At 34.8% G+C, this 22,885-nt stretch overlaps 1 protein-coding gene across 1 annotated transcript in view; it reads left to right on the top strand.

Annotated features, from left to right (window-relative positions):
- LOC136032705 (cadherin-like and PC-esterase domain-containing protein 1) overlaps positions 1-22,885 on the top strand; it is a 277,185-nt gene that overhangs the window by 153,312 nt on the left and 100,988 nt on the right. The window lies entirely within an intron of this gene.

Raw genomic sequence — 22,885 nt, forward strand, 5'->3', positions numbered from 1 at the left:
CAAAGACCCACCAGAGCCATAGATGGCGCATAGGCCATCAAAAATTGTTGGCTCACCAGCTACTGTTTTGTATTTTGTTTTTTCGTTACGGGGACAAAAAGCAAACCAGTCACCAAACCTTGCAGCAGCTGAGATTTAGCCCTGGACTCCATCTTCTCCAGAGATTAACCCACTGCGCTACCACAACATTCACAGTTAGTTGATGACAGGATAATGACACTTGTGATGAATACTACAGTAATGATGAAAAAAGGACACTTAATACGATGACGCTGTCGACCATAGTCAATGACTTCAAAGATGGCCAAAACAGAGACGTTAAGGATGACAATACTTATGAGGCAAATAAAAGTCAAGTTGATGACTTCGCCGATCACAACATTGTAGATCGCCAACGAGCATAAAAGTGATGACGTCAACAGCGCAATGTCAAATTTTCAATGTCAATGAAGGTAACCATGACAAAGACAGCGTTTATGATGACGTTTTTGTTCCAACGTTGAAGCTTGTTGGAGATGAAAGTAAAATAATTCCCAGGGTGCGTCTTACTACTTTAAGGGTGGAGCTAGAAAAGACTTACATAAATAAAAATTTGGACACTTGGGCGTAAAAGTGAGCAAAATGTTTTTCAGTCATTTGTATCACCTAAATTTCTCCCTGGGAGTTAAAACTTCCCATCTTAATATTTCCAAACCCTCTATTCAGCTACAACTGCTCTATCTCTGAGCAGTGGCTTAATTTTGTCTATATCCTGGGAAGGCCAAGTTGGAGCCAATTTTCCTATATCTAGTGAAAATGATAGTTAAGACTGAATAATGAATTATATATTAACATAAAGGCAAAGATAAACTAAAGGAAACTGACCTGTTTCTCTGGATGCTTCAGTTATGAAGCTTTTCTTAGTTTTCACAAGATATGCTGCAAGAATTAAATTTCAGCGGGGGGACTGAGGTCTGGGAGGGGAAAACTTGGGTCTGGATGGGGCAGTTGCCACCTCATGACAATTTGTAAAAACCTGTTAAATTTAAAACATTCTTGCTTAAGTTATTTTGGTAATAAATTAGCGAACTTATTTCGACGGAACTATAATCTTTTGTATATCACTTTTTCATATTTTTTCTTTTGATCATCTGAAAAAAAACGTTTTCAAAAATATGTTTATACATTTTTTCTCAACATTTCCTAAACATTCCCAACAAATATTACCCTAATTTGAACATCAATGTTTATTTATATTACACATTTAATAATTAACGTTTAAATGATTTTCTTCTTTTTCTAAAAGTCTTGTAAATTTAAAACATTTTTAATGAAGTTATTTTGGTATTAAGTTAGCGAACTTATAATTCTATTGTATATCACTTTCTCATATTTTTTCTTTTAAGAATGTGAAAAAAAAACCGATGTCAAACCGAACAATGATTAATATGTTTGTATATTTTTTCTCAACACTTCCAAAAAATTATCCGTCAATACCACCCAAAATTCAGCTTCTATTTTCATTAATAAATTTCCATCGATAAAAGACAGGGTAACTGACTGACATGTCTTGACACTTCTTCTCTAAGCCGATCTTAGGTAAACACCATATCGTTTAAGGTTCTATTTGGTGATTCAGGCTTGAAATACAGTAATGATCGATGTTGACAGATGGCGTAACTTAATACGCTACCTACTCGGACAAATATTTCTTCTTTTTAAATGCTTGCTGAGTGCAAATCACTTAAACGGTAAATTAAGCATCAAGGTTGGCTATTCAATTGAAAGGATAAGCTGTTTACTAATTTTACATGTCTTAGAATGTTAGATTTTTGATGAAAGCAACTGAACTGTTCAGAGACCAATGTGACCTACTTCTTTGAACACGCAGTGGCGGAGATTGAAAAAGATGATTTGTGGTTATTTGTTTATTGTTTTGTTGTTATTTTGTAAATTACACGTTTATGATAAGAATAGGAATAATAAGTAATTTTTTGGTCTTAAAAGAAAGTTCCGTCTGGTAGGCCCATAATTTGGTTTGTTTACTTACAAAAAAATATGCCTCCCCTTTTCCAATTATTAAAATTCGGTTGACTAAAAAAATGGTTGACTATTCAATTCAATGGATAAGCTGGTCACTAATTAGACACGGATATTAGACGTTGGAAGAAGTAACTGAACTGTTCAGAGCCCAATGTCATCTAGTCCATTATACCTGCAATGGCGGATATTAAAAAAGAAGATTCGTTTTTTTTTTGTTTTTTTTTAGTCTGTTAAAAATCGTGTGAAATCATTTTCTTAGCTTTTTAATATTTTCTGATGAAGCCGGGTTTAAAAGGATGACTAAAGTCATTTCAGGTCTTATCACAGAAAGACTTGAACATAAAATTGCGTCTTAGAACAAGATTAGAATGAATATTCAAGTCAAACTTAAAACGAACAGCCACAAACAGAAGTATGGCTGGCACCCCGTAAGCCGCCTAAAGACAAGAGTTTTATTTGCGCTTTACTGAAAACAAAATCATTTTAAAAGTTTTCTCTTTTGCAACGTTAATTAATCCAAAATTGTGAAATAAATTCGATGGACTTAGGCCATTTAACATGCAGTTGAAAAAATTAGAAAAAAGGATTCATTATCTTCAATCGGGTAAAATCGTTTGCATAATTTTGGATATTTCCTTACGAAGCTGAGGATTCAGATTATGAAGATAGAGCATTTCCAAAGGCTGACCAAAGTCATTTCGGGTCCTATCACAGAAAGACTTGAGCAGAAATTGCGGGAATTGAACAGAAACTAGAATGGATAACGAAGTCGTACTTAAAACGAACACAAATTGCCACAAACAGAAGTTTGGCTAACGCCCCTTAAGCCTAAGTTCAGGGTGTCAATTGCACTTTAGTGAAAAATTAATATATTTTAAATGGTTTATTTTTATAACCGTCAAAATCTAAAATTGCTGAGCTTTCGAGATTGCACCCCACTAGCTTCAAAGAAAAAACAAGAAGAAGAAGAAGAAAAAAGAGTCACTTCAGAGCTTCCTATGCAAAAAATGATTTTCCTTGCTGTTCAGGGAAATGACTGTAATTATCCCCTGTATGGTTTTGGACCATGGTGACTCCAATGGTGCAATTTTCATTGCTAGGAAATGAATTTAATTATGTCGTATATGGTTTTGGACCATGGTTATTCCAATGGTGCAACTTTCATTTCTGGGAAATGACGGTAATTATCCCTTATATGTTCTTAGCCATAGTGATTCCAATGGTGCAATTTTCATTTCTAATGATTTTTTCTCCTAAAATATTAAGTGCCAAGAAAGAATGAAAAATAATGAAAGTCCACTTTCTTGTGAAAAGTCCAAAATTCTTTGCAGTATTGCGGTAAAAATTACAATGATAATAGCACTAATTTCTGTAAACTATATTAGCTGCACATCTTAAATTCTTGTAATGGACATGAGGTTTCAAAAATCATAACATATATCATTATGGAGAATATTTTATAAGTAATTCAATTGTGCATCTACACCTCTTCAAAGATGCCAAGGATAATATATCCCATAGGCTCTTGATGTGCCAGAACTGAAGATTTTTAAAAAGGGAGATTTTAAGAGAGATTGAAAGTAAGACCTTTATTTAATGCCCTTCTATATTTGCAGAATTCCGAAAAGCAAGTGCTTTACTGAAGAATAACCTTGCTTGAGTTTTTCAGATATTTAAAATTGTATAAAAATATTTATTGATTTCATGGCCTGTAAAAGACTATTGGGATCTCTGTAGATTAGTCCTTTTTTGTGCCAGCTACTTGAGGATTTCCCTATTCCTAATCTTGTGCTGTTGCGTTGGTTTTGTGTTTTCAGTAAAACACTAGCCTTCCAGAATTCTACAAATATGCAGAAATATTACGAGCCAGTTTATTTGAAACAGTTTTCCATAAATAATACGTTGCATAAGCTGCGAAGCAGTAAATTTTTTTAATTTAAGTTTCAACATCGCTCTTTACTTTTATGGAAAACTCAATGTTTTTCTCTTAAAATTAATTGACAATAGGGAGTAAGAAAGAGAGAGAGAGGGTGAATGAGGGAGTAATTTTTATTGTTTTTACTGTAGATTAGTTTTTTTTTCTGCCGGTTTCTTGATAATTTTCTTCTCCTAATCTTACTCTGTTGCGTTGGTTTTGTCTTATCAGTAAAGCGCTAGGTTTTGAGAACTCAACGAATATACGAAAATACTACGATCCAGTTTATTTGGAACAATTTTTTGGATGTTGGATAAACTGCGAAGCAGTAAATTTCGTTAATTTAAGTTCAACTTCGTTGTTTATTTTCATGAGGGAATCGTACGGTTTATTTCTCAAAATTGACTGGCAAAAGGAATAAGACAGAGAGAGAGAGAGAGAGAGAGAGAGAGAGAGAGAGAGGGAAGGAGAGAATGAATGAGTGAGTGAGACAGAGAGAAAGAAATGAGAAATAATACCTTTATGTCATTGCCCTTCCTATATTTTTTCTAAAAAAAAGTGTTTTGCTGAAAACTAAGCTTGCTTGAGTTTTTCAGAGAGTTAAAATCGAATAAAAGAAATTGATTTATTTCATGGTCAGTAAAAGACTATCGAGATCTTTATAGATCAGTTTTTTCTGGCGGCTAATTGAGTTTTTTGCTGCTCCTAATTCTTTTCTGTTGCGTTGGTTTTGTGTTTTCAGTAAAGCGCTAGCTTATCAGAATTGTTCTATATGCATAAATATTACGAGCCAATTTATTTGAAATAGTTTGTCAAAAATACATCGGATAAACTGCAATAGAGTAAATTTTGCTAATTCAAAGTCTCAACTTTGCTCTTTACTCTCATTAGAAAAATGTAATGTTTTTTTTCAAAATTAAATGGTAAAAAGGAATAAGACAGAGAGAGAGAGAGATAGAGAGAGAGAGAGAGAGAGAGAGAGAGAGAGATAGAGAGAGAGAGAGAGAGAGAGAGAGAGAGAGAGAGAGAAAGAGAGAGGTGAGTGAGGGAGAGAGAGAGTGTGAGAGACAGAGAGAGAGAAAGTTTGTTACATGACTTTATTTGCACTTTTGAGAGTGTTTTAATGAGTTCTGTTCTAGCCATGGAAAGTTTTCGTCTGAAAATATTTTGGCATAAGTAATTTAAATATTAAAGGAACAAAAAAAAATTCTTCACTTTATGTCATTTCTGTCTAGTATTAGTTAAAAGAATCTTTCGTCCGGAAACTCTCTATATCAAACAGAACTGATGACAGCCTATTTTCTAAGAAAAGAAAAGCCAATCTGTCTTCTCCAATGTGCAATGTCAGGATATTTGAAAGCAGTCTTTGTTCCATTTTAGACATGCTGTATTTCCAGGAAAAGGACCTAGTTGAAGGATGAGGGTTACACTGAATTAATAAAATACCATATCAATATAATTCATAGACAAAACTATTGCTCCTTTTCAATTTAAAACCTACGGCCGTAAGCCCAAGGGCCTTAAGCCATAAGGGCCAAGAGTAACCTAATATGAAAAAAATACGAGGCATGGTGTCCTCCAAAAATGTATAAATGGGGCCCAAAAAGACCTAAACTTTTTTCTGGTAGGCTTAAAACTTACGTCCTTAACTCCTTGCGTTAAGGGGCTTCAATGGAGAAAAAAATGTAAAGAAAATACTGATTTCTCCAAAACTGCAGCGGCAAAGGGCCAAAAAATTTAATTCTAGCATAATTCCGTTTAAAAACTCTGTTTATAATCTGTCTAGAAAATATCAATTTCTCTATCTTCTTGTATGATACACATGAGATATTCAGAAGTTGACAAATTGAATTTTTCCTGTTTCTTAGTCAAAGCTCTTGACTGGCTCTCAACTTTCTAAATTTATGAAAAGCAATCCGAAAGTGAGAAATTAGTAAATTATAAATGCTTAAAATTAGTAAAACTTTTTTGCCCTCAAACGGTTTTTACAAGACAGATTGACGAAGTCTGAACTAAAATGGATTTGAGAATTTTTTACGATACAAAATATATTAATATCTTATTAGGCTCAGATGAAAGAATCTCAGGTATATTTTCTACCTGGTCCTTGGTGTTTCAAAATCGATATCCGTGATAGGCTAATCGTTTTTTCGTAATTTTTTTTTTTTTTTTTTTGTTTTTTTTTATTGTACTTACACCCGTCCCAAGTTTTAATATCAAGCTTTTCTAATTTTTATTAGCACTGTGCCACAGCCTAAGTCAATTTCACATACTAGGTGAGTGGCACTCAGTGTTTAGCACCCGTTCAGTGTAGGGCCAGCATGTTTTATGAAATATTTGAAAGCTGTTGTACAAAAGTCTCCATAGAGGAGTTTTCAGAGTAGACTGTAGGAGGGAAAAGGTGGGAGCAAAAAGAGTTATACACACAAGATACTAGGGGCGTAGCTCCAACATCCTTTTTGGGGGGAGACAATAGGATCCAAATCCAGACAGTCAAGGGGGATGGGCAATATGATATTTTTTTCCAAATCATTGGGGGCAGCTACCCCCCTTCCCCCCCCCCCCAAACGCCGCCACTGCAAGAAACTGAATATTTGCGCCTAAATTCGGGTTTGGGATCGCTTGTGGGTTTTGGGATTCGGGTTTGGGATACACATTCTGTAATATTAATGGCAGCACATGAAAACATGCATTTCTATGTTTTTTTTTTGTTTGCTTTATATCAACGTCAAATTAAATAAGAAAAGTTATAACACCAGATGATGACAAAGTTTGTAATGCTTGCAAGGCAAGAGAGCCAAAAACTCTTGGAGAACCAAAAACTCACCAAAACACTTGGTGAATCCTGAGATTATTGTGATTTCACAGCAAAGTGCAAACTTTGCTGTTTGCAGCAAACAGCAACAGTTTTGCTGTTTAGTGCAACTTTGCAACAAATGTGTCCATAAATGTGAATATCATCAGTATTCTTTGAATGGTCCAGTTTCCAAATATCTGTAGCATTTTGTCAAAGTGGATTCGAAGGGAGCTTGGCCCCTAAACTATACAGATTTTGAAATCCTAACATGACATGTAAAAATATCGTAAGTATAATATCTTGACATGAATGAGTAATACGTCAATGAAGCAAAAGCGAGTTAATTGCAAATTAAAAGGTATATAATAAAAATATTCATCCTAGCAATGAAACATCTTGTAATGCTGAATTTTCTTTTAAAATATCATCGGCTTTGCTTTGTTCTTTTATTTTTTAATATTTTCTTTTTGTTATTACCTTTTTTCTTGAAATTATTCCTTTATAGTTGATAGATTTGTAAACAAATCTTACACTTTTTGAACAAAGCTATGAAACCAGTAGCCATAGATAAATTTTTCGGATTTGACACACCTCGGCCCCTGACTTGTTTATAAGAAATGAAACTTTTTTGCTGAATAGAAAATTTTAAACTTGTATTCGCAGATAAAGTGCCTAAACTGTTCTAACTTAATTTGAATCACGTTAAGCGCTCAAGAGCCCTCATGAACAAGATTTAAGTCAATAAAAGTCTATTGTTTCTTGTTCGTGAGAATGCTAGACTTAAACTTTTAAAAGTGTAAGAGATGTCAATATTGACTTTGTAAAATGCGATCCCAAACACCGCCAATCATAGATGTTGACACAAACTTAGATGGAACATGACAAGAAAAGTCAATACTTTAAAAGTATCAAAGCCACGGGAAATGGTGACGGCAGAACAAATGTACATAGGACTATCGTTGTTCTGGTTCCCCCTGAAGACTATTTCCTAGGCTCTATCTGAAAAAAATTGCGTCAGAAAATTAAATTTAGATTAATTAAAGATATTAAATGTAATGTTAGTGTCAGAAGGCAATATGCTAATTTTAATTATTTAAGAAAAAATTAGAAAGGTGTTTAATTCAATAATTTGGTTTCGTGATACCTATTCTCGTGATATTTTAGGTTTTTTTATTTTTTTTTTAATGCAGTTACCCTCCTATGTGTTCTCTAGCCTTCGCTACTTTTTGAGATTAAATAAAAAAAAAACAAGTTTTTCTAACGGAAAGTAAGGAGCGACAATAAAACTTAAAACGAACAGAAGTTACTCCGTATATGAAAGGGGCTTTTCCTCCTCAACGCCTCACTCTTTTCGTTAAAGTTTTACCCTTTCTCTTAACTCTACTTTTTAAAACAGGGAGAAACTTTAGCGTAAAGAGCGTGGCGTTGAGGAGGAAAAGCCCCTTTCATATACGGAGTAATTTCTGTTCGTTTTAAGTTTTAATGTCGATCCTTACCTTCCGTTACAAAAACTTGTTTTTTTTTTTATTTAATTTCTGGACGTTTTTGAATTAATGCATGTTTTGATCTTGGCTCTCCGCACATAAATAATTAAAACGAAATTTGCATATTAATTAATTGCAATTAATCGGAAGATTTTTAGAAAAAAGAAGCGAGGGAGGAGGCCTAGTTGCCCTCCAAGTTTTTGATTACTTAAAAAAGCAACTAGAACTTTTAATTTTTTACAAACGTTTTCATTGGTAAAAAATATACGTAACTTACGAATTAACTTACGTAACAAACTTCTATATTCGTATGTTTTTATTACGTATATGAGGGGGTTCAGCCCTCGTCGATACCTCGCTCTTTAGACTAAAGCTTAAATTGTGTCCCAATTCCTTAAGAATGACATCTGAATCACAAAGGCCGTAGAATAAATAGTTGAAATTACTAAAAATACGTTAGCGTAAAGAGTGAGGTATAACGAGGAGGTAAACCCCTCATATGCGTAATAATTTTTGTTCGTTTTAAGTTTTAATGCTGCTCCTTACTTTCAGTAGAAAAAAACTTTTCATATTTATTTTTTCATTGTTTTTTCAAATAAAGCTAGAAAATCCTGCGCCCCCTTCATTGAAATTCCCTTCCCCCATGAGAAGTCTCTCCATGGAAATATCCTCTCACGTAACCCCCCTCCCTCAACTCTCCCCCCTAAACCAAAAAATTCCTCCTGAAAACGTCCGTACACTTCCCAGTAACCATTACTATATGTAAACACAGGTCAAAGTTTTGAATTTTCAGCCACCCACGGGGACTGCGGGGGAGTAAGTCGTCCCTAAAGACATAGTTATTAGGTTTTCGACTATGGTGATTAAGATGGCTACCTCAGAATTTTGATCTGGTGACTTTGGGGAAAAATGAGCGTGGGAGGGGGCCTAGGTGCCTTCCAATTTTTTGGTCACTTTAAAAGGGCACGCGAACTTTTCATTTCCGTTAGAATAAGCCCTCTCGCAAGATTCTAGGACCACTCAGTCGATACGATCACCCCTGAAGAAAGAAAAAACAAAAAAAAAACAAAAAAACAAACTAATAAACACGCATCCTTGATCTGTCTTCTGGCAAAAAATGTGAAATTCCACATTTCTGTAGATAGGAGCTTGAAACTTCTACAATAAGGATCTCTGATTCGCTGAATCTGATGGTGTGATTTTCGTTAAGACTGTATGACTTTTAGGGGGTGTTTCTCCCTATTTTCTAAAATGAGGCAAATTTGATGGGTATAACTTTTGATGGGTATAACTGATCTTGATGAAACTTGTATATTCAAAATCAGCATTAAAATGTGATTCTCTTGATGTAACTATTGGTATCCAAATTCCATTTCTTAGAGTTTCGGTTACTATTGAGCCGGGTCGCTCCTTACTACAGTTCGTTACCACGAACTGTTTGATTTTAAATGTTCATCTTGTTTGTCTTCATGTGTTTTCTATTTTAAATAACAGTAAATTTTTACCTGGTTTTCCAATTTGTTTTAGTAACACTCGATTAGTTCTGGGATATAAGATTATAGGGTTGTCAAAATTAGCTATGATTAAGATGGATACTTTTTAACTTAAGTCTAAAAATTTTCTCTTTGTGCCCAACCTTTTCCATTTTTCTAGAATTTAAATAATTTTTGTTATTTTGTTTTTTTTATCTATTTTTTTCAGTTATGCCAATAAGTCTATTGCAATTCATTCCTTTGTTTCATTTATTGAAGTTTTTTGGCGATTTCAATTTTGTATTTTATATACTCAATGATTTTGATGGGAATAGATAATATATAAATATAAACGGTATGAATTACATTGGACAGCCCTTGCAAAATAAGATGTCTCTAATAAAATAAAAAAAAAAAAAAATTAAGATATGCGTTGCAAAAGGACAATATTTTAGAATCAAAGGAGTCTGGAGAACATACTCTAAAATTTTAACAGCCAGTGAAATAGCTGCGCAAATAGGTAATGCCAGCTTTGTAGCACAGTTTGCCTAGTTTGAACGGAAATCACTCAAGGATTTTCTATCTGAGCGATTCGAGAGCCAAAACAGGGTGGATGCTCCGTCCTCATCCCTTTTAATTCTTCCAACTCTTAAGTGGAAAGATCAGATATTACACCTTTTTTTTATCAAAGACGTGTGATTAATAATAGTGTGAATAACGTTAAAGATAGCTTCAATCTCAAAAGGCGTTTTTTTGTGATGCTACAGAGAACAATCGATTGGATTTTATTAACTATTTACAGACAGATATAGCTTATTGAACACAATGAGAATGGTTCCAGATAATTTGTCTGAAAGGGGAGGGGAACAAACCTATAGAAATTTTTCTGGGGTGGAGATGGGTAGGGAAAGATTTTTTCACGGGACTGTTTCATTGTTATTATGAATGTTAAAAACGCAGTATTAGTATATTTTTATGGGGAGTATCCTCAATCGAACGTGAAAGTACGTTTCATTTAGATGGGCAGAGTTAAACAAAACTATTTGTCAGCTTATCAGTCTTAAAATAGCCATTCTGTGGAGAAGGGGGTTTCATTTAAAGGTTGTATGCTGCCTTTAGTCTACACTTTTGCTGCCTCTGTATAGTGCTGCCTTTAGCAGCACTGTCTTCAGTACTGCTACAGATTCCCCTATCAGATCATCTCGAATCATTGGAATCATCTCGAATGAACCAAAATAATTTTTGTAACCCAAGTATATAGCGGGCAGGACTATTTTGCAACTTGACTTATGCAGGGCTCATATAGTGAGATGATCAATTTCGATGGAAAAAGGCCTTCGAAGCAAATAACTAGTTAGGATTTTTACCCATTGATCAGATGATCATATAGACAACTTCACTTACCAAAGACGAGGGTGCTTTGGGTATGATAACCACGGAAATAAAAAAAAAATATATACAGAATAGCACGATCAATAGCAAAACAATAGGCGATTTAATGGAGAAAAAAAAATCTGTGACTTTTTTGGGAGAATAGGAGCTCAAAGGACAAAATGAAAATCCTGTATCGATGATAGCTGAAACAGGATATCTATGTCATCCCCTATTCCTTTCTTTTAATATTACCTCAGACTTAGCTATGACGGATTAGGATGTGTATTTTGAGAACTTATGGCATAAATAATTATCTTACTTACTTTAGTTTTACTTTTAGCGGGAACCAGACGAAGACTTTCATACAAGGGACCTATGGACTTTGGAATTACTTTCAACAACCACTTCGATCTTTCGACTGCAGCTCCCCAGCGGTTTCTAGCCAGTTTCTGTTCCATCTCCTACCATGCCTACGGAAACCTCCCCAAGGCTAAAGTTCCTCATTGAATTTTTTCAAAAATTTTTATTTCTGTCCCCCCCCCCCCCGATGTCGTCTCCAGGATGATACTGAATGGTACTCAGTTATCATGATTAAAGTGTCATCAAGTATTTGTCTTTCCGAAGCTGGAGCTATCTCCTTCCCTCTCCCTTCAAACACCCTTGCCCTTATTTCAATTAAATCTATTTATGAAAAATGCATTATAAAACTACCAAATTAAGCGATTGAATTCTTTTCAAATCTTCTGGTACATTTTAGTGCATTTAGGCTTATCGTTAGTTTTGTATCAAAATTAGGCTTTTTGCTTAGGCTGTATCTACTGGCTGCTGTCTTTCACTTTTGGTTTTTCAAGATCCATTCTTGAGATAAACGGTTTACATTCATTTACACGTATCGATTTAATACCTTTGCATAATTTAAATGCAGAACAATTATTCTAATGCTAGAAAAAAAAAGTCAATTCTAATCTAAAATGTTTTGTCCATTTATGAGATGTAAATGGTCTTACGGTTGTAAATGTAAATTTGGCAAAAGCTCGGAACTGATCTCATAGTAAATGTTGCTAACCAGGGTATGGTATTGTTCCCAGAAAGCTTTTCATCAGTGGCGTCGTTGAGGGGTGAGAGAGGAGGGGGGTGAGGGGGCAGTTGCCACCTAATAGTTTGAAAACAACTATAATTTATTAAGTAGCTTTAAACTGTTCGGTAGTTGTTTTTAAGTTTCAATTTGCTCTTTGCTTTGAGCATATATTTTTTTTTATTAATTCATGCTCGTTTTTAACATAAGGAAAACAAGAAATATAGGGGTCCATTATGCTTCATAATTTGTTCCGCATTAACATTTTTTCAAATACAGGCCTATTGCCTTTGAAACCTTATCATCAAGAAAAAATGGGAGCCTAGTTAATGACAAAATTGACGAATGTTCTATGCTTCCTGTTTCGTCACATTTACTCAGGTCAATTATTTCCCTAATATTTAAGGTGCTTTTACTTCCTAAAGCCTATCAGTTCAAGATTTGATTCTCTTGTTTTAAAACTTTCAAAAGTGAAAATGAATACGCCCTCCACATTTGCAAATAGGACAAAAATGGAATCATTGAATATAATGATATTCGTACTATAACTAGATAGGTTAAATCAGTTATAGTTTGGACGTTGAATTTGTTAGAGGGGGATCCACTCCAGGAATATTCTAGTAGTTTTAATTCTTATTCCCAGTATTTAGTTGAAACTCCGATTCTCTTATTTGTCATTGAAATGCCTAATAAGCACTGGTAACGGCGTATTCCTTACATTCGAATTCACATACTAACCCCTAAATGTAGAACTGCCTCTATGTATAATATCATACTAGCTTCTTGCTATTTTCACTTTTCTAAATATTTTTTTTTTTAACCAGCTCGAAAAATAGACATAAATGTACTGAGAATTATGGCTGTAATTAGACGCATTTCACACAACTCAACTGCTACTTGTGGGACATTTATCTTTGCATCAGCATGCTGTAAGAGATGTCTGCTGAGAATAGAATAAAATGAATTTAAAAAAAAATGTATATTTTTCTCAAAATTTAGAAATTTTGTGTGCACGTATAAGCGGTATCATCCATTATCTTTTTCTATTCTTATCAATTTTATCATATACCACTAGGAGACCGTGTTTTGCTTGTGAAGGGAATTATAGACATAAAAACGATATTCAGTGTAACCCCTCTCTGGAAATGTCCACCCCCACACCCTGATTTCAACCAGAAAATTTTGTGTAATTTTTATAGAACTGCATTTTTTTAACAAAGATACAAAAGGGAGAGGTAATTTTCAAACACTGGGATTCAATTTTCCCTTCCAATCGGCATCCCTGGGAATTTTTAATTAGTTTAAGGTTTATGCCACTGTGATGCCAAGATTTAATTCAGATTTTCTGGATATTCTATGTCAAATAATGCCGAACAGATAAGTTAAAAATTCTAACTTTATTTTTCAAATACTTTCAAATTTGAAATACGGTAGCTAATTAAATGCGGAAAATATGTCACAATATGATGTTGCACAATCTGTGGCAATACTTGGACTTATCCTGTATCTTCCCTGAGACAGCATTATTGTACTGTGTATGATTTTTTTTTGGCTTTATATGGCCTCCGGATATTAATGCTGTTTGTTAATATAAATATACGAACCCACGAAAAAATCAATTTAATAAAAAATCATACATAATATTTCAACAAATCACATACTAAAAGTTCAGTACAACATATTAAATCTTACAGAATCAAAACCTATTCAAAATTACGAACAAATGGTTAGCGTAATACCAAGGGCTATTAGAAAAGATAGTTCAATGATGAGATTGAGCATCCTTTGCTGGGCGTGGGATTTGGGGGAAGTGGAGGGGGATATGTAGTGCAGCATTAGGGGTAAATCTGGCTGAAAAAGCCGAGTTTACACGGCATTCACCTTCGCCCACCAGAAAGCTTGTTTAGGCTATACTACTGTCGTCTACAGCAGCTCATTGCTGACAATTTTAGTAAAAGCCAAGCCCCACTACTTATATTTGTGATTGTTTAATACATGTTTGCTGTTTATATTGTACTGCGTAATGTTCTTAGTTCACCAAGTAGCGTGTGTGTAAAATAGTCACTTTTCGTCACTACTACTTGAATAGCACCTACTTCAATAGCACCCCCTCTTGCCCCCAATAAAAATAATGTAACTACGCCTCCGCTTTCCATAATTATACCTTTTTTCTTTTTTCCATGCTGACCAATGGTCTACGCCGCTTCACGCTACGCCACACTAGCCAGTCAGTTCTCTGCTTTCTTAACAAATTCCTGCAACCGGAGTTGGAAGATATGCTGGCGGTAGCAGGATATTGCGAGGACTGAAGACTCCTTGTCGATGCCCTAGGTGCCTCTGGAGGCACAGGAGGATTTATGGTAAGGTAAGTAGCAATGGTCTCTGCAGCGTAGGTACCTGTCTTGTGATTTTCTGCTTTCGGCGGGGTGTGCAATACTTGGTTGGGGGTAAACTATCCGACGCTTGCTGTGTTTTCCCCCCAGATTTCTTTAGTTAACCATTTACAATGGTTAATTCAGTTGCTTTGCTGTTCTTTTCGAAGTAACTCTAATAGCACTGTGACCTACGTGGATCAGTTGCGACTATTGTATTTTATTAATATTATTTATGGTTTTATTTGTTTTTGGTTTATTTTAGTTTTTTATCTTTGTTTCTTCTGTGCTGAAGACGCCTCATTTATATACAGGCGAAACAGCCGTGGCGTTTTAGTTCTTCATCTTTTGTCTGTACTGCCTGCAGTCTCGTTTTTGTTGTTTTTCATTGAATTTTTTTCTCTCTTTCTTTTTAACCATTTAGAGCTGGGTCGACTCTGCGTGAGCTTACAGAGTCAGACCATTGACCCATGTTCAAAACCAAATAACCAGCAACAGCATGACAAAGGTAGATCTAGCGCAAAATCTTCGGGGGAGGTGTACCAAGGTGCCAATAATGGGCCAAATTGACAGTTTTGTTTTGAAAAAGGAGTAAAATAAAGAAAAAACTTAAACAGCACCAGAAAAATCTTCGGATGCCTTTGCCCCCCCCCCCCTCCGGCCCCCTGGATCCTCCCTTGCACCAGGACTTAAAGCCCTGTCCTCAGGGTAGGTATATTTGAATCAAAATTGTGTTTAACGCTGACTTTTAATCCTACTTCGAAGGTGGATCGTAAGAATCCTTACAAAAGTTGAAAAATTAGGATAGTTTTGCAGGCCGCATTGGCCTTCCATAACAAAAACAAGTTTGAAGAACAGAAAAAAAAACGAAAAAAAAGAATATGAAGAATTAAAAATCTAAAAACAAAACAACTAAGTAAAACAAACAAAAATAACAGATATTTTTAGTCGAAAATCTGGTAAAATTTATTCGATTCGTCCAAATTTTCTTCTATTTTTTCTGGCCGCGTATTCGCTTTGTTCCTCCAGGGTTTTCATCAGCCTTAAGAGACCTCATTCTGTCAAAGCTAAACTAATAGCTTTTTTTAGTTCGGGTACTAGTAGGGTTCAAAGTTTTAAAAGTAGGGATTCCTCAAATTATGAAACCCTTATGATTAATTTAGCATAGGTTTCAAAGGCAGCAAATTTTAAAACTACTGAATAAGATACCATAATTTAGCAATCGATCCCAAATAAACCAAACGCATCTTTAATTCCAAATGAATAAATTTTTCAACTTTATTTCTCATGCTACTATTTTTCTCCTGTTGGCTCGAAAGCATCACTGGATCACATTTCGTCCCAAAGCTTTATCCAGTGGCCGGTGTATCTTATTGTGATGTTTTATCCCTGTAAACCCCTCTCCATCCTCTTTTCTTCCAACCAACAGAATTTTTCTCAAAAAACCGTAAACTAACTCCCCGAGGCCATACAAACGCCGCGCCCCTGAATGGTTAGAGACAAAAAAAAAAGGCTAGCGATCACTATAACACCGGTCCCAAATATCATTCTTGATCTTGACTGATACTAAATAAAAAAAACATTTTTTTTTTAACTGCAAGTAAGGAGTGACATTAAAACTTAAAACGAAACAGAAATTATTCCGTATATAAAAGGGGCTGTCCTTTCCTCAACGCCCTGCTCTTTACGCTAAAGTTTTTTACTGTTTTAAAAAGTAGAGTTAAGAGAAAGAGCCAAACTTTAGCGTAAAAAGTGGGGCGTTGAGGAGGGGCAACCCCTTTCATATACAGAATAATTTCTGTTCGTTTTAGGTTTTAATGTCACTCCTTGCTTGCAGTTAAAAAAAAAACCTGTTTTTTATTTAATTTTTGAACGTTTTTGAATTAATGTATGTTTTGATTTTGGCTCACCGCACATGAAGAAATAAAACAAAAGTTGCATCTTATTTTTTTTTTTTTTTTTTTTAGCAAAATGGCTTTCTAATAGTCTTGATCGGATGATTTTGATAAAAAAGGGGTGAGGGAGGAGGCTTAGTTGCCCTCCAATTTTTGGTTACCTAAAAATGTAACTGGATTTTTTTATGAACGCTTTTGTTAGTAATAAACATACGTACCTCACGAATTAACTTACGTAACGAACTTCTATATTTGTGTATTTTTATTACGTACTTGAGGGGGTTTGCCCCCTCAAGTACCCATACTTCTATATTTAGATAGTACTCCATTCTATATTTGTGTATTTTTATTACGTACTTGAGGGGGTTTGCCCCCTCAAGTACCTCAATACCTCGCTCTTTACACAAAAGCTTGAATTCTGTCCTAAACCTTGAAGAATGACCCCTGAATCACAAAGGCCGTAGAAAAAATAGTTGAAATTACTAAAAATATTTTAGCGTAAAGAGCAAGATATTGTGGAGGAAACGAGTCCCCTTATATTTGTAATATTTTATTTTCGTTTTAAGTTTAAATGCTGCTCATTAGTTCGGGTTGAAAAAAAATTATTTATTTCCTCATTATTTAAAAAAAACAATGCAAGAAAATCCTGCACCCCCTTCATGGATATTATCTTCCAGCATGAAAAATTCCTCCATGGAAAGATCCTCCCACTTAACCTCCTCCCCCAGAACCACTCCCACCCCGACACGAAAAAGTCCCCCTGAAAATGTCTGTATACTTCATAATAACCATTACTATATGTAAACAATGGTCAAAGACTGTGAAGGATTAAGTTGTCCCCAAAGACATAGTTATTATCTTTTTTGTCTATGCTGAACAAAATGGCTATCTCAAAATTTTGATCCGTTAACTTTGGGATAAAAAAGAGCGTGGGAGGGGGCCTAAGTGCCCTCCAATTTTTTGGTCACTTAAATAGGACACTATAACTTTTAATTTCTGTTAGAATGAGCCCACTCGCAACATTCTAGGACCACTGGGTCGATATGATCACCCCTAGGAAAAAGAAAAAAAAAACAATCAAATAAACATGCACCCATGATCGGTCTTCTGGCAAAAAAATACGAATTTTCACATTTTTGTAGATAGGAGCTTGAAACTTCTACAGTATGGTTCTCTGATATGTTGAATCTGATGGTATGATTTTCGTTAAGATTCTATTACCTTTAGGGTTTTCCCCTATTTTCTAAAATAAGGGACATTTTTCCATTTTCGTATCGTTTGATAGGTAAGACTAAATTGGATGAAACTTATATATTTAAATTCAGCATAAAAATTCAATTCTTTTGATATACCTATTAGTATCAAATTTCCGTTTTTTAGACTCTTGTTTACTATTGAGGCTGGTCGCTCCTTACTACAGTAGTTACCACGAACTGTTTGATACCTGGGGGCAGACAAAGGATGGGGGGCAATACAACGCTTATTTGTAGTAATTTATGTTTGTTTTAAGTATGGCTTTGCCTCTCATTTAAGTAATATTTGTTTTAGTTTATATTTATTAAGGTTTATAAGCTCTAGAATAATTGATAACTGTTTGATCTCTGCAATAGTTGCACTTCGTATTTTAAGTAGAAATAAGTTTCGCTGGTAAGATACTTCGAAGATTTATCTAAAATTCAAAACATCTTAAAAAAAGGAATCATTTATAAGAAATCATAAATTTAATTTTGGTAAGTTTTTTGTAGTTCATATTATTGGCCTACCAATACAGTCTTAAAGAAGACAGAAGTCGTCCTGGCCCCCCTCTCGCGGGCCCCTTGAAGAGAGACATTATATTTTATTTTCTGGTTAAATGATTTTTTCATATTCCGTTTAGTTCAAAGTGTTGATGTTTCCATATATTATTTATATTATTTATTATTAAATAATATAATTATAGCCTATATTATTTAAATAATAAATAATAAATTTATATTATTTAGGCTATAATAAATTATAGCCTATATTATTTTTAAACAAATTTTTTTTTGTTTTTAAACAAAATTAAGGTAAATTCTTTGCAGTTCACGTAATTGACTTACCAACAAAGTGGACATACCACTCGTTACTTTTTTTATGCTCTTTACGAATATAACAATCGCTTCTGCGGCAAATTCCAATTTAAGAGCTTTTTGACCTAACCTAACCTAACCCAAACTAACCTAACCTAAAATAACCTTATCCTAAATAATTTTTGCACTGAGAAAACATAGTATTATTTTGTCAAAAATGACCGATAACTCATACTTTAATTCGTAAGTCATATTCGTTAACTCATACTTTAATTCGTCATACGAAAATTCGTCATTTTTAAGAGCTCAAAAAGTGCAAGCTCAAAAATTTACGGTAAAAGCGATTATAATATTCGCAAAGAATATAAAAAAGGCATCGAGTGGTTTTTTCACTAAACATCGTGTGCAAGAACTAGGGTAAATATTTTCACATTGAAAGAAATACAAATTTGCCGATTGAACAAATAAATGCAAATCATAAGAATTTGAGAAGAAATAGAATTACTTAAATGAAGAAAAAATATTTGCATTCATTCTCTTTTCATGGTTTTAGCAAAAGGCTAAAAATCCTGCAAAAATTGCCCATCTATATATTTGAAAATCCTCCACCCATAGGAGCTAGGACACATATTGTCAAAGTCAAGATTAGAATTGAATTTGAAAAGAAACAATTACTTAAATGAAAGAGGGGTAGTTTCATCCGTTCTCTTTTATGGTTTTGGCAGACTCGAGATAACAACCTGGACATTTTTTGCAAAGGAGCCACCACTAAAACAAAAGTGTTAATAGCGTGAGAGTGTAAAATCAAATTGAAAACCCAGTTATCAATTTGGGTATAAAATGGGCCTAAGCTCGGGTCGAATACGCTTCAATTGAAACCCAACAATTTGATTTATAAGCACTTAAGGTGCTATTTAAGCTTTGGGTGAACTCACTACCCAAGCAGGGGGCTGTATAAAAACCATTTATGGTTCCAAATTTCAGCACCTTTTTAGTCGGTACTTTATACGTTGGGGTTTACCCAGCAAAGTTAAATATTTTCTTGGGTGTATGAAGCAACAATTAGAAAGGCTGAAGTAAAAGGAAGGGTATTGGGTGCTGGATTAATTTGGAGATATCCCGCTGAAGATAATTATATACAAGGGTGCAGTTAGCGGAACTTTCCTACTATTAGGAAGGTACTTAAGGGAAAAAAGATAATTCATCTAAAAACCTTTGTCTTTATATTTTAAGTAATCAGACAAGACCACATAAGGGTTAGATGTGCCGCAGAGGCCAGCTAAGCAGTTACCTAGGGCGGCAAGTCTTAGTGTGAATTGTAGATGCAAAATAATAAAAAAATCAAATATGTTCATTTTCAAAATTGTAACTTATCAGTCCATTAAAATCAAAATAAACTTGAACTATATATATATATATATATATATATATATATATATATATATATATATATATATATATATATATATATATATATATATATATATATACATTGACTGATTTTCCTTTATATTACGGTAGGCCAACATGGTTTCAGAAATTATCTTAAACATATTGTTTATCTTATGTATTTGGATGGGTAGTAGTTCAAAACTTTACTCAAGGGCCGCTCTACTGGAATTACCAGTAGAGAGGAATAGTTTGTTTGTATTTTTCTTTCCCCCAGAATTGTTGCTCTTGCCACAATATATATTCAAAACAAACCTATCTAATGGCTTGTCAACTCTACATAGGAATATAAATAAGTATAGGCATCTTAGTTAAAGACGGGAAGGGGTATACGCAAGGCCTATATACCTCCAAGAAGGCCTATACGCAAGGTGGCCCTTCGGCCGTGCCTCACTTTCTGTCGAAATGCTTATGGTTTATATTATTATTCTTCAACTGTCTATGTAGTATGATTATATTGGCTTTTCTTGAGATGGTAAATTCTTCCCTTATGTGACCATTCCATAATAGTATCTCCAGTACGTACTGGGATAAAGTGTAAATTTTTACAGATGGTATGCATGAGGAATGATTATTGGCCTTAAGTGATGCAACGATACGATGAGTATATAGATGTAGCAATGGGACGAGCGCAAATAAATGATTAGTTGTGCAATAAGAACGAAATTCCTTTAGCTAAAATTTCCACACGTTTTGTTGAATTTCTAAAATACCTCGTTTCGTTGCGCCCTTAAGACATAATTTTTTTTTCGTGGGGGCCTGAGGCCAATATTTTTATAGAGCTGCATCCCAACAACTACTTAACCTTCGAAATATTTTTATAGCTCTTGAAATTGTAGATACAATCATGTAAAGCTTACTGGAGTAGATATCAAGCTACTTTTAAAAGTATTAAATACCGTAATTCAGTTTATTCGTGTTGGTCACGAGGCACAAAACAGCTTCCAATTCCTGTAGTTACAGGAGGGGGATTTGAATTTTCTAGGCAATGTATGCTTGATCTTACGACGCAATCACTGCACTCTTAGCTTTCATTTACTACTGCTACTAACAACTCACCGCAGCGCCAAGCCATCTGATGCCAACACAGCTACGCACGTTCCTACCCCATCTTACTATATTCAAAGCCTCCCTTTTTAAACCCTCCCAGGAAGTTACCCTTTCCTGTAAATATTTCTTTATGACGTCCTCCCACCCCAGACGAGGACGACCTGCTTTCTGTTTAGCCCTAGATGGTTGGCTGAAAAGGACAATCTTCGGCAATCTTTCATCCTTCATCCGCACAAGCCAACTCGATATTTCTTTCATTATAGCCCTAGAAAGCAGGATTGAACCACATTTTTTGCACAGCCTACTGTTTGAAATACGGTAAATCAACAAGGTACCCATAAAAATCTGTAGGCAATTTCTCTGGAAAACATCTAGCAAATTTTCATCCACATTTCGGAGTGCCCATGCTTTAAAGCCATATTTGACCACTGTCATCACTGTAGCTTCTAATGTAGGTTTCCAGACTTACCTTCTTATTCTTCAAAAATTGAAAAAAACACCCTGAGCCTTGGCTATTCTACTTTTAACATCTCCACTGCGCCTTTTCCTCTTTATTAAACATAAGGCTGTTTCACTAATATTCTTAGCTACATTCCTAACTTTCTTCCTTAAGACACCATCAGCAACTTCACAAATTGTTTTTCTAAAATTATTCCATCCATCTTCTTCATTGTCAAGTTTTAACTCGCAAGTTTGTATTCAACTGTTCCTGGAAAAATTCTCTCAAATTCTCATCCTAGAGTCTATCAAAATCATAACTTCTCGGGAGGTAGTTACCCTTCTGAAATCTCAGTTTTAAATTAACCCTAGACACTACAAGATGGTGATCTTTACTTTTAACATCAATATTAGCAATCCTATATACCCTAGTAACTTATATTGATCCTGCCCGTCTTCGTTTTACTATAAAATAATTAATAAGGTCTGCTGTCTTACCATTGTCTGGGCCATTCGACTTACGGGCCATTCTATGACCAAACACCATATTGGTTATAACTAGATTATTATAGCTACAAAATTGCAGAAGTCTGTAGTCATTACTGTTTTCTTTTCCCACGCCAAATTTACCTAGGCTAAGATACCATCTATCCCTATTTCTACCGACCTGAGGGTTAGAATATCCTAGTAAAGACACCATAGTCCTACCTGAGACCCTGTCTATTTGCTCCTGTAACTGTAAGTAAAATTCATCTGAGTCACTAGTATCTCCGTCAGTCGATTCTACAGGGGCATATACTACTATAACTGATAATCTGAGCTTTTTATTCATAAAATTAGCAATTAATATTCTATTATTAATCCCTTCTTAATCTAAACAAATCTTAGCAGATTCTTTATTCATCATGAGCCCTACTTCCTGTCTATGTACCCCATCCTTCCTGCCTGAGTGAACAAATTCTATATCACCTAATTTCTCTCTTCCTACCCCTGGGATATGATTTTCTGATACTCCTAATAAGTCTAGTTCGAATTGTCTGGATTCGTCAGTAAAAATGTCGATACGGTAGTAATTTTTTACCGTTGTAACGCTTTGCGCAATCTTGAGCCCATCTTTGTCACTTGGCGATGCTCTTCTTGGTCACTTCATCTGCCCCATCTCTTCTCACTTCAGCGCTTGGTGCTGCTCTTCTATCAACAAGAGTCGAAATCCTGCACAGACAGTCTCAAGTCTTTTACCTCTGACTCATTATATATTCATGCCTGCAAATATTATGCTGCTACGGGGGAGCAGCCCATAGTAGATAAATTAGCTAAAAATAGACTTTTCAGCCTGAAAACGCCCGTCAAAACAGACCGAGTCCAGAAGAATTATCCATTAATCAGAATCCCGTGTGAATGCTGTGTCCTTTACTAGGCTATAATTTCCTCGAGGGGCGCCACTCCTCAAGTTGGAATAGAGTTGGTCGCAAGGTCCATAGTCTTGCAGGC

The sequence above is a fragment of the Artemia franciscana genome, chromosome 11, assembly GCF_032884065.1.
Source record: "Artemia franciscana chromosome 11, ASM3288406v1, whole genome shotgun sequence".
Taxonomy (NCBI): Eukaryota; Metazoa; Arthropoda; class Branchiopoda; order Anostraca; family Artemiidae; genus Artemia; species Artemia franciscana.